Genomic DNA, 11,073 nt, shown 5'->3' with positions numbered 1-11,073 from the left:
TTACAGACTTTTCATTAAGACCCTAAAGAATCATATCAACTTGTGGAAAATGGGCATCCTATGACCCCTTTAAAGGAATAGTTCACCCAAAAATAAAAAAAAAAGTGCTGTTAATTTACTCACTCTCAGAACATTTGAGATGAAGGTGACTTACTTTCTTCAGAAGAACTTTAAAGATGACTTTAGCTGAATCCATGGTCCTTGCTAATTCATAAAATGCAAGTCAATGGATTCAGAGAGTCAAAAAAGCTGGTACAGGAAATACAAAATTAATAGCTGTAGCTCTTGACAATCTTTTGAGGTCTTATGAAGCATTGACTTTTAATGAATCACCAAGGGCAATGGATTCAGCTAAAAATCAAAGATATTTTGAAGAATGTTGGTAACTAAACAGTTGAAGGTAGCCATTGAATTCCATAGTATTTTTTTTTCTCCATACTATGGAAGTCAATGGCTACCATCAACTGTTTGGGTACCAACATTCTTCAAAATATCTTTGATTTTTAGCTGAATCCACTGCCCTTGGTGATTCATTAAAAGGTCAACATTCTTCAAAATATATATTTTTTTATAATCAAAAGAACACAATATATATATTTTTCACTTTATTATATTATATTATGTAAAAATATATATAAAAACTAAAAATGTAACTACAGTATTCAGTGAAATAAAAATAATTATATTTATTTATTTTAGTGCTGTCAAACGATTAATCGCATCCAAAATAAAAGTTTTTGTTTACATAATATATGTGGGTGTACTATGTGTATTTATTATGTGTATATATAAATACACACACATGCATGTATATATTTAAGAAAAATATGTATTGTTTATATATAAAATATTAATATTTATATATAATATAAATCATATTTGAATATATTTTTACATTTATACATGTATGTTTGTGTATTTATATATACATAATAAATATACACAGTACACACACATATATTTTGTAAACAAAAACTTTCATTTTGGATGCGATTAATCGTTTGAAAGCACTAATTTATTTTTTTCGACTAATTGTTTCAGCCCGACTTGTATTGAACCTAGCATGAGGTTATATGAAAATATAAGTGGTACAGACATGGCTCCATCAATTTTTTTATTAGATTGAGATTCTTAACTCATAGCCTTTTGTTTTAAGGAAAAAAAAGTTAGCAGCAGAAACTGATTTTCCCATTAAGTGGGAGATTTATGCATATTTGCAGTAGGAGATCAAGCGTATGGTGTTAATGTTGTGTTCCAGACATCATCTCACCCAAACACCACAGAGCCACGACATCGCTTGAGATTAACCCTGAGCTTTGCAGTCACCTTGAGCGGAGAGGATTATGGGAGGTAATTGTGCTCTGACAGAGCCTTTGGCGCTACAGGCAAGGATCCCCCTCCACACACTCGCACACAAATATACAGACCACTCGCCTGTCATTAAAGCCTGAAGAAAGAGCCCCCTCAGGGAGAGATGGATGAGGTGTCAGTCCTGAACCTGTCCACAGAGACACAGGGACCTGTCAACCCAACCAAACCACTCCACTGCCAAGCATTAGAGCTTCATGCATGGCCCACAGCCGCCCGTCATCCGCTCCGGCTGGGCTTCAGAAACCTCGCCGCTTGCTGGAGCCTCTCGTTCAGGAAGATCAGAGCGGCTGATAGGCCCGGACAAAAGAATTGGCTCCACAAAAGTGAGCCATCAGGGAAGACAATAGGAAGCCAATTCATCAATTTCAAGAGCAGCTTCACCTTTAGTGCAGTTAAACTTACGAGAAACAGAGGAGTTCTGGGAGACATAGTCTAAGAGACACTTAAAAGAGCTTGGAGAGATTTATGGTGTTCGCTGGCACAATGCTTTCCCCGATACCTCTTTGTCTGGCTGTACTGCTATATCTGTAACCCCATTACAAAAATGTGTAACTAGGTTTTTGCATTCTGGGAAATCATTAAAATAAACTTAAAGATTTATATGCAGCCATTTAGCTCAGGGCTTTCTGACTGGTGAGATGCTATGGAGCCCCTAAGGGGACATGATGGGAGGAAAAATTATATTGCGATACTCGAATATTGCAGTACTTGAAAATAGTAATTGTGTTCCCACAAGATACTTTACGTTCACTCACAAAACATTTGCGTTCTCTTGCAAAACTATTGCGTTCCCCAAGAAACTTTGCTTTCACTCACAAAACCACTAAAGTCGTTTTTCCTCCCGTTTCATCTTATTTCCGTCACATTTCTTGGCCGAACAAATGTTTTGTGAGTAAACACAGAAGCATTGAAATAAGTTTTATTCTCATCTTATTTTAATTCATTAATTATATAAATTATGTAATATAAATCATATATCATCAATAATATCATAATCATAATCATCAATAATAATAATAATAATAATAATATAAAATATGTAAACATTTATTATTATATTCTTCTGCTTGAACCAATTAACAAAAAATTATTAAATGAAAATGTCCTTAAAATCAAACAATGAAATGTAGTAGTAGTAGTAATATCATCATCATCATCATCATCAATAATAATAATAATAATAATATAACTTATTATTATTATTATTATTATTATTATTATTATTATTATTATTGGAGAACCAAGTAACAAAAAAAAACATTGATTGTAAATAAAAAATAACAAATAATTTAATAAAATTAAAATATTCCTTACAATGTGAAATGTATTAATAATAATAATAATAAATTAAAATGTCCTTAATCAAACAATGAAATTTAGTAGTCTAGTATTATCATCATCATCATCATCATCAATAATAATAATAATATAAAATATTTATAAATGTATTATTCTGTTTATTATAGATTATTATTATTACATTTCAGTGTTTGGCTTTAAAGACATTAGTTGTGTAATTAAACCAGTTGATTAAACCCTGAACTTTTTTATCCAAAGATCACACCTACAGTCCTTTGGCTACCAGCCTAGATTGCTACAATACATCAGTAACATCTAATAGTATCACATTTAATAACATCTAGAGTCTCAATGACACTGTTTGTTTTGTTGTGTCTGTATTTACCAGGCCTTTGATCTAAGAATCAATGTTATTTGCTGTTGGACATCAGCCCTTGTGTCTGTCCATCTGGAGTGCCTTCAATCGAGTGAATCGAGTGATTCATCCCTCAGTTTACTCGAAGAATATTCCGTAAAGCTTTGGCATGGCAGCTTGTAGCTAAAGTAAACCTTTGTTAGCTTTGTCAGAAAGACCGCAATTGCTAAAACATTGCAACATGCAATTCATATTTGTGATATAATAACTATGTAGCATGTCTTTGCAGAGATTGATGTGTGGGAGCGACCACGTGTGAGACAGTTCTTTAAGGTAATTAATTTCTTTTTTTATAGTTTTATATTTTAAGTTTTATAGTTTAAAAGGAATAGTTCCCCCAAAAATGAACATTTGCTGAAAATTAACTCATCCTCAGGCCATCCAATATTTCATCAGAGCAGATTTGGAGAAATGTAGCATTACATCACTTGCTCACCAATGGATCCTCTGCAGTGAATGGGTGCCGTCAGAATGAGAGTCCAAACAGCTGATAAAAACATCACAATAATCCACAAGTAATTCACACGACTCCAGTCCATCGATAAATGTATTTTGAAGTGAAAAGCTGTGTGTTTGTAAGAAACAAATCCATCATTAACACATTTTAACTTTAAACCGTCGCTTCTGGCCAAAATACCTATTACACATACAAGTCCATATTAAAGTGGTCATATGATGCGATTTCAAGTTTTCCTTTCTCTTTGGAGTGTTACAAGCTGATTGTGCATAGATAAGATCCCTGAAGTTGCAAAGAGCGAGAGAGAGAGCGCGAGAGAGAGAGAGCGCGAGAGAGAGAGAAAGAGAGAGCGCGCGAGAGAGAGAAAGAGAGAGAGAGCAAGCGAGCGAGAGAGAGAGAGAGAAAGAGAGAGTGAGAGAGAGCGAGAGAGAAAATAATGATCTTTAAAAAAGCATCATATGACCCCTTTAATACTTCCTCCAGTGAAAAAGTCTATCCCCCATTGTTCTCTCACATCAACATATTTAACTACTTAATCTGTCTATATTTGTCTTCTGATTCAGTCGAGACAACTCTTGAAAGCAATATTATGGATAGAGGATCCATATTTGGGCCAGAAGTGGTGGTTTTGCAGAGTTAAAACACCTTAGTGATACATGTGTTGCTTACAAATATGCAGCTTTTCACTTCACAAGATGTTAACTGATAGCCTGAGGGTGAGTGAGTCTACAGCAAATTTTCATTTTGGGGTGAACTACTCCTTTAAACACATTTAGTTTTTTGTTTTTTCTGTTTTTTTTGCTTGTTTTTGTTTCCATCCAGCATTTTTTTTAAACAAGATTCCAAAAAGTATTTGGAAAGAAACCCGGCTCTATAAGCACAGTTCTAAAGGTGTTTTAGAAAGCTAAACCACGAGAAGCAGCTGCTGCTGTAACTTTTCTCAGTACTCCCAGGAAAAACTTTTCCCCCACAATCCTGAGCTGTCTGACATTGCCTTACATTGACTTGATTGGTCAATTGACTTGACATTGAGATTTATACATCATGCAAGCTGAATAAATAAGCTTTCCATTGATGTATGGTTTGTTAGGATAGGACAATATTTGGCCGAGATACAACTATTAGAAATCTGGAATCTGAGGGTGCAAAAAAATCTAAATATTGAGAAAATCACCTTTAAAGCTGTCCAAATGAAGTTCTTAGCAATACATATTACTAATCAAAAAAATAAGTTTTGATATATTTATGGTAGGAAATTTACTAAATATCTTCATGGAACATGAATCTTTACTTAATACCCTAATGATTTTTGGCATAAAAGAAAAATCGATAATTTTGACCCATACAATGTTTTTTTGGCTATTGCTACAAATATACCCCAGCGACTTAAGACTGGTTTTGTGCTCCAGGGTCACATATTTTTGTAAAGTCAAGTTAACTCATGTGAGCATGCATGGTTCTATTCCTGACATGGTCTTTCTTCTCAGTCAAGCTCCTGTCACTTATTTTTTGAGGGTTTTTTATTGCTTTGTGATAAGCAAGAAAATACAGATCAATGCTGTACTTTCTGCTGAAGTGGTTTTCAAAAAATAGCATTTTACTTTTAATTAGCATAGTTCAGAAATAAATAGTTCAGGGATGCAAAATCTCCTAACAATGACGTCTGGACTGAGCTGGAACCGCTCGTGTTATAGAGCTATTGATTTGCTAATTGTGCTCCATCTCAGTTCTTTGTTCCTGTGGGTTGTGCTTAACCTACATGACTCTCTGAATTTCGCAGGACTGCAGCTTGTTAAAATGAAATTCCTACACCTAACGTCTGAGAATGCATTGACTCGCAGTGCCCCTCTGGAAAAGGGTTTCTATCTAACTTTGTAAAAAACTTGCATTTCTTCTTTTATCTCCGTCCAAAATATGTGACATTCTTGGCAACAATACGGTGACTGGCGACCTCCTTGATATTTGGTACAGATGACTTTGATAGTTGAGAGTACGGAGGATCTCCAGGGACTCTGGCGGGCCGAGGCATCCATAGAGCTCGCGACAGGTTGTCTCATTTCTGGATCTGTAGGGTGCCGCTGTGGTCCACGGGGTCGTCTCGACATGTCTGTTATTCTCTCAACACCTGGGATTATGCAGTGTCTCTTTGAGTCTTAAAGGATTTGGGCAAATCAGAAAGGGCATGTCCAGCAAGACTGAACTGAAGCCCAGCTATGGATTCAGATAAGCCGACTTACTCCATGGATGGTGCAACTGTTCTTGGTGCAGTGAAACAGCTGCTGTCCCTGAGCTATAGCTTCATGTTGGCTGCTTTCGTGCTGATCTCAGCACAGCTCCTGGCACCCTCTGTCTGATGGTTCCCTGGTGTGGGCGCTATGAATAGCTCTCTACCCCTCTCCATTTCCTCCTGTGTCCTGGCAACACTGATCCGCTGGCTGTCGGGTGCTGCAACACTGAAGCTGACAAAGCAAGGAGTGCAGAACTATCCGGAAAGCCAGATGTGAATGTGGGTCTGAGCATAAGTGTGTCCAATTGTAAAAGGGAGAGAAATACAGAAAGCAAAATATGTAGATTTAAATACGTAACTTTTGAAAATGTATATTGTACTTCAGGAAAATGTTCTGGTCAAGCTTAAGATGCATAACAGGATGGAAATGAAAAGCAAAAGTTTGCAGTTGCTCAGTGAGGGATTGACAGTTAGTTTACACTTGAAGTTCATAACTTCTTAATAAATTTGAATAATATTCAGAAATCAGTATGCCATTGTCTAAGGGTGTATTCACACCAGGAAAGTCCGCTCGTTCACTTGCTTTGGTCCGGACCAAATACAGTGTTGATTTTTTTTTGTTTGGTGTGGTTCGCTTTCACACTGCCCTTTTTGTAAGTGAACTAGAAATTGTAAACAAAACCACACGTGTGCTAAGGTCATCCATTCATTGGACAGAAATTCTCAAGCGTACCAGAGTTCGTTTGGAAGCGGACCAAGACCACCTCTTCAGCTGGGTCTCAGTGTGGTTGTTTGGTCCACACCCGAGTGCGATTGCTGTATTCACACTTGCCCAAAAGATCCACACCAAGGGGGGAAACGAACTTGAGTTCGATTCAATCGAACCAAACAAGACAGGCGTGAATCAACCCAGAAATATATTGTGTTATACTGTATATATATTCCTGTGATGCAAACCTGAATTTTTAACAGTCAATACTCCAGTTTTTAGTGTCATATGATCCTTCAGAAATCATTCCACTATGCTGTGCATATACATACATGCATACATACATGCATGCATGTGTATATACAGTATATATATATATATATATATATATATATATATATATATATACACACACACACACACACACCGATGAGCCATTACATTATGACGGCCTACTTAATAACCTGTAGGACCACCTTTAGCCCACAAAGGATTGATTTATTCTTCCATACCATACTTGTATTATTTGAAGTACCTTTGAGTGCCATGTAAATACCATGATAATGAATATAGCAATCACTGTATATAATCAAAGTACATGGTATTACTATATGATACTGTACTATATGATCACTGTACCATAGTACCGCCACTCTACAGTTTTGTGAGAGAAGGCAGTAAACACATGGCAAGCTTATGTTGAAAACCCTCATACCTTTCTTTTCCAGCTTTTAAAGCTGTCATATTCACACACAATGAGGGCAAAGTTCAGAAAGCCCCGTTGCCTCTTGCCGCTATCATTCAAATTTGGGTCAGTATGTTATCTGTCTGAGACGAAAAACAAAAACGAAATGGTGAATAAAAAGACCTCTATCCTCAGTTTAAAATCAATTCCAAAGCAATCGGATTAAAATGCCCGTCGTCTTTTCATCCACAATAGCTGCGCTTCACAAGCACATTGAAGAGCAGGTGGAGGCAGCATCCAAGCCAATTCATTTGCACAATGCAGAGTCTCACTTGCGTTGATGAGCCATTGTCTTGGTTACAAGGGAATATAAAAAAACCAAAAAAAAAACCGTCCGTAACTGGCAGAAATGGTCACTGTGATTCTTTAGCGCCTAAATGCTTCATACGCATGTTAATACACACATACCCATGTACATACCGCTCTACCTCACTGTTTACTGTGATTTCACCTCATTTGAGTGCAGAGTGCAGCACTTTACAGATTATTATTTAGGCAATTATCCAAAAGTTGTGAGTGTAAATAGCACACCTAAAAGCTAACTACTAGCTGTTTAAATTTTCCATTTTCCATGTTTTAAAACCTAGTGATTTTCAGCATCATTACTCCAGTCTTCAGTATCACATGATCTTTCAGAAATCATTCTAATATGCTGATTCAGTGCTCATGGATTATTATTTCTTATTATTATCAATGTTGAAAACAGTTGTGCTGCTTAATATCTTTGTGGAAACCATGATAGTTTTTTTTAGGATTCTTTGATAAATTGTTCAAAAGAACAGCATTTATTTAAAATACATTGTTTTTGAAAAATGTAAAATCTTTACTGTCAATTTTGATCAGTTTAATGCATCTTTGCTGAATAAAGCAAAGATTTTTTTTCAAAAAAATATTACTGGCATTAAAAAGTAAATAGTATTCATGAAACAGTACTATTTTGTTTACAGTAATATCTTACTAAATGTGTTTGTATGCTGTATATGTATTTTTATGTTTATTGGTTACTGTAAAGCTGCTATTTTTGCATAGGAATGAGTCTTAATACTTCTCTGAGGTTTTACCTCAGAATTTTCTGAATTTCCGCCTTTTGAGGATGGTATGCAACACTACCAATGATAATTTAGTCAGTTACCCAAAATGTTGTAACTTAGTGTAAATAACATGCATTGTAATTAAAAGCTCATTGCTGCCTATTTAACTCGTCTTGTCCAATAAGAAGTTTAAATCAAGGGTTCTTCATTTGTCTTGTAAAAGATCTTGTTTATGTTCAAGGTAGTCTTCTGTTCATAATTAACAGCTTAATTCCATTGTGGTGTTTCACACTATGGCTCTTAGCAAGTTCTGTCATTACATATAGCGTTTGTTGGGAGGTCTTGAGGGAGAGAATGAAAGTGTATTTTATGCTCCATTTACCGTTTAATGAGTGATTCTGTCAACTTTTCTCCATGCATGATGGACTTTTTTCTCCATGCTGGTATCTGAACTATGTAGTTAGCTAAAATACCTATACATCATTTGGATGTTAAAAGGTTGAACTGGCAACAGTGGTACACAATCTATATGTAACTAATGAGTATTCCCAGACACGAAACACACAAATGACGATCTTCAACCAATACCTACTATGGGCCAGAACCCAAACCAAATTCTGCTAGTCTTGGTTTAGATGGCTTTTTTTTTCTTTTTTTTTTTTTTTAAAGATATTTATATTCAGTATTTGTTTCAAATTACACAACAAACACCAATTAAGACCTCAGACACAATTTGACTTTGCTCCTGTGCTGTGTTCTCTATCTGTGGGGACAATATTGGAGGCTTGTATCTGTTCATTATCTCGTTTCTCTCTCCACCAATCCTCCCTCTCTTTTGCTATGCTCCTCAGTCACACATTACAGCTCTTTCTTTGAAGAATGGAGACTATTTATTGCTCACTTTTAGCTTAAAAAGCTGCTCATGCTTTTCTTTCGTTGTTTTATTTTTTGGTTCTGTGCCAGCACTTATACTTAAATTTATATCTATTACCTACCTTGCCAATCTTTTTCTTAAAAAAAACAAAAACTAACCGAATCTGGAGACCAGATTACAAACCAAACGCGTGGCTTTTGGTTGAGTGTCACTTAAAGTGTTTAAGTGATAGTTTACCTAAAAAATACATTTCAATTAATTTTCAGTTGTAATGTGAAATTAAATAAATAAAATAATAATAAATAATAATAATAATAATAATAATTATATATATATTTTTTTTCTTAAATGTTTTTTTTTTTTTTTTTACAAAGAAATATAATAATAGTAATAGTTCTTATTTTGTTTTTGAGTATTTTTATAGTTTATTATTATTATTATTATTATTATATAATCACAAAATTTTGGCTAAATCATACAAACCCTATAAACAAGCACAGCAAACATGGATATTTTAATTAATTAATACATTTTTTTATTTTATTTATTTATTTTTTTACAAATGTTAAATTTGGTATTGCAAATGTTATTGCAATTTTTTTTATCAGACAAATCATAATTCATCCAAATCGTACAGGCCTACCCATATGACTCTTTTCTTCCGCAGATCACATGGAGAAAGTTTGCATCATGTCAGAGTTGGTTTGGAATGCCATGAGGGTGAGTAAATAATGACAATTGTCATTTTTGAGTGTGCTGTCCCTTTAACCACACACACAAACAGGTATTGTTACACACACACACAAACTGTCCACACAGTCCTTAGGATTGAAAACACATTTGCACTCCCATTAGCTTTAAATCTGACAGCCCCCTTCCCCACCATATCGACAGACAGTTTCCCCCCCTCGAGACCCTTTTGCCTAATGCTCAGACATGTCTCATATGTATCTTTGCATTATCAGGGTTATGGAGGTGTGAGAGTGCTTGAACGTGGCCCTCCCATTTTCCGTTTTGTCGTACCTAACCCAACCTCCCCATAGCACTCCGGTATGAAGTAATGGGATGCTATTGAAGACGCCGCCTTTGATGTCTGGAAGCAGATGGCCAGAGGAGGAGAGCTGCGTGCTGACAGGTATCTCTCTCGTCATATCTGAAGTCCAGAGGGGATGTGAAGCTCTGCGAGACACACGCTGAAAGAGACTGCGCTGATTGTTCTGGCAAGTGTTTTGACTCCTCACCTCACTTCATCTGAAATTAAACCCTGCCAACGAGACATTTAGATGCTGATGTTAGCCAAATTAGCCTCCTACAGATACTGGCGCTCATATATGGCCTTTCTGCTGATTATAATTTCCCCCACTGCCTTCACTCACGTATGCCCATTTGTCACGGATTTGCTTCTTGTATGGTTTGGCATTCTCATCCAAGAGTTTCCTTGGGTCTTAAATAAAAAGTTTCTTCCACAACAAGCCCACAAAACTGTCTAGAAGTAACCTAGATGTTCTTACTTTACTCAGTAGGCCACTTTCGTGGTTAAGAAACCTCACTTGAACATGAATTCCCAAATATGGAACCTTAAAATGCTTTTCTGCATATATATGTATATATATATATATATATATATATATATATACTGATAAAGGCTAAGTCCTATGTGAATGTGAAGAATGTGCTGTGCTATAAGTGGTAAACTATGTACTTCGGAGTATGAAATAAGCCAGAATGGCAATATCAAGGCAAATTGGCTGTATTTCAAATGGAATATTAGCACACTGCACACAGTATGGTGACTTTCTGTATGCATGTTATATATAATAATGTAATACCATAATACAGATGACCTTGACTTTCTAATCATTTTGTTATTTATATATATATATATATATAATCAAATTTTTATTTAATTGCGCCTAACATAAACATTTATAATTATAAATATATA

The 11,073-nt window shown here is 35.4% G+C and overlaps 1 long non-coding RNA gene across 1 annotated transcript in view; it reads left to right on the top strand.

Annotated features, from left to right (window-relative positions):
* Window positions 1–10,597, top strand: part of LOC107697866 (uncharacterized) — a 62,721-nt gene extending 52,124 nt beyond the window's left edge. Inside the window, exons 2-3 of the long non-coding RNA XR_001635267.1 lie at window positions 9,796–9,848; window positions 10,094–10,597. This is a non-coding gene — a long non-coding RNA (uncharacterized LOC107697866). The remainder of the gene's footprint in view (window positions 1–9,795; window positions 9,849–10,093) is intronic.
* Window positions 10,598–11,073: the final 476 nt, after the last annotated feature.

Source organism: Sinocyclocheilus anshuiensis, unplaced genomic scaffold (genome assembly GCF_001515605.1).
Source record: "Sinocyclocheilus anshuiensis isolate Anshui unplaced genomic scaffold, SAMN03320099.WGS_v1.1 scaffold78, whole genome shotgun sequence".
In the NCBI taxonomy this organism is placed as follows: Eukaryota; Metazoa; Chordata; class Actinopteri; order Cypriniformes; family Cyprinidae; genus Sinocyclocheilus; species Sinocyclocheilus anshuiensis.
This window is presented reverse-complemented; position numbering and strand designations above follow the sequence as displayed.